Consider the following 2,034-nt stretch of genomic DNA (forward strand, 5'->3'; position numbering starts at 1 on the left):
CCTGGCACTTCTGTTCACCTAGCTTGCTTTTAGATACTAAGGCTTTCCATTCCTCCTGAATAGCCCTCAGGCACAGAGATGCACATACTGGCAGCAGCAAGTTACAGGAAGTTGCTGCTACACCCCTCCAAGTTTCAGTTTCTCCAGTTGTAAAATGGGAATAATTATAGAACATCACAAGATTAAATTAGAATATATCTGTAAAACATTTAGTATAGTGCCTTGCATACACTAAGCACTCAAATACTACTTTTAAATTCACCAAAAAGCTTACTTATTTATTATTAGATATTATTGTTGTTATAGTAATCGCTATTTCTTTTAAAGGAAAAAGATCACATTTTACGTGCAGCTTTGGATTTGTGACACCCCACAGATCCTTTCTAATGTGACTGGTGTTGGGGGACAATTCTCCGTGGGTCTCTCGTATTTCTTCACATCTTGCGAGCAGAGATACCAGCTGCCATTTTGTTCCAAGTTTTCAGTTCAAGGTTGTTTGTATAGAAACAGCCTTGGAAGATAGAGATATAGTCTCCATCTAGAGCATAGGTCATGTCTGTTTACTGTCCGATATAATAAAGATGATGTCTCTCTCTGGGACAAAGGCTTGACAGGTTTCTGACAGCCTATTATAAAAAATTTGGGTTCCCAAAGCTTGAGATTCCTCAGCTGTGTTGCTTGCGTAGCATCCACCTGGACCCTTCTTCATTGTCCCTGTGGGACCTGGGGTGAGGGGAACTGACACTAACATGCTACTCATGCTATCTGCTGTGACATAATAGTCTTTTGTCTCTGACCCAGGAGTCTCATGTCTTCTGCCAGAATGCATGAAACCGGGCAGCTTAAATGTATTAGCCTAAAAGTAGAATAGAATCTCAGCCTTCACGGTCCTCGACAATTTGTAGCTAAGAGCTGAAAAAATAATCTCCGGCTCTCTTGGAAATAGGATTTGCTTCCAGGTGGCACCAGGAATGTGGCACTGAACAGCTGCCACATTCTCAGGCTTCCTTGTCCCAGTCTCACTTCGCACAGGTCCCTCACCTGGGAATTCAGAGAGGGTGGTCCATAGCAGGTCCATGTAATCCTCCTCACTCAGGTACTCACAGGCCAGGCTGCATTTTGCCTCTACTGCCTTCTTTCGGCTGGAAACTGGGAATGGGAGACAGACAGAGAGGAAGAGCCATGCGCAGAGCCCCGGATCACACCTTCCTGCTCCCCTATACCTTCTTCTCTGGGAATGATTGGGCTGGGGTGCCATGGAAAGAGCCCAAGCTCAGGAGTCAGATAGACTTAGGTTTGAATCCCAAACAACAGCGCTACAGCTTCATCTCTCTAAGCCTGAGTTTCCTCAAAAAACTGGGGCTAATAAAATCACTGGGGAAGGCGGTTGAGAGAATGAAAGCAGGCTGTGCGTATGAATGTGCTTAGAACTGGCACATACTTGGTGCTTTGGTGGCAGACAGACTCTACGGTGGCCCCAATAATCCCCATCTGTATTACCTGGCCCCTTACTTCCTTGATCCTATCTTCTCTCTCCCTTGTTCTACTCACTCTACTATAGACACACTGGTCTCTTTGCTGTTCTTTCAACAAGTAAGGCACTCTCCTGCCTCAGGTCCTTTGCACTGGCTGCTCCTTCTTCCTAAAGTGTACTTTATATATCCCTATGACTAATTTCCTCGCCTGCTTCAACTCTTCCCTTAAATCCCACCTCGTTGAGGCCACCCTGACCACCCCATTTAAAACTTCAACCTACCCACTGCCCCTTGCTCTGCCCAACCCCAACCGCCCTGACCCCACTCTATTACCTTTTCCCCCCATATCATTTGTTAGGAAATAGCTCGAAAGACTTTGAAATGAACAAAAATGTCCTATCTAATACACCCTTATAGGTTATCTCACCTTTCATTATCTTTGAGCTATAACTGCACATTATAGAATATTGATCAAATGCAAATTATTCTTGTCCATCAAAATGCAAACTGTGTATGGTGGTGATGCAATTATTAGTTCCTTATGCATACTGACAAGTTT

General features: G+C 44.2%; 1 protein-coding gene across 1 annotated transcript in view; it reads right to left on the minus strand.

The window, feature by feature from the left end:
* The window catches only part of SVOP (SV2 related protein), a 62,687-nt gene that overhangs the window by 15,387 nt on the left and 45,266 nt on the right, over positions 1-2,034 (minus strand). The gene's annotated exons all lie outside the window — the stretch shown is intronic.

The sequence above is a fragment of the Pteropus vampyrus genome, unplaced genomic scaffold (assembly GCF_000151845.1).
Source record: "Pteropus vampyrus isolate Shadow unplaced genomic scaffold, Pvam_2.0 Scaffold322, whole genome shotgun sequence".
Classification (NCBI taxonomy): Eukaryota; Metazoa; Chordata; class Mammalia; order Chiroptera; family Pteropodidae; genus Pteropus; species Pteropus vampyrus.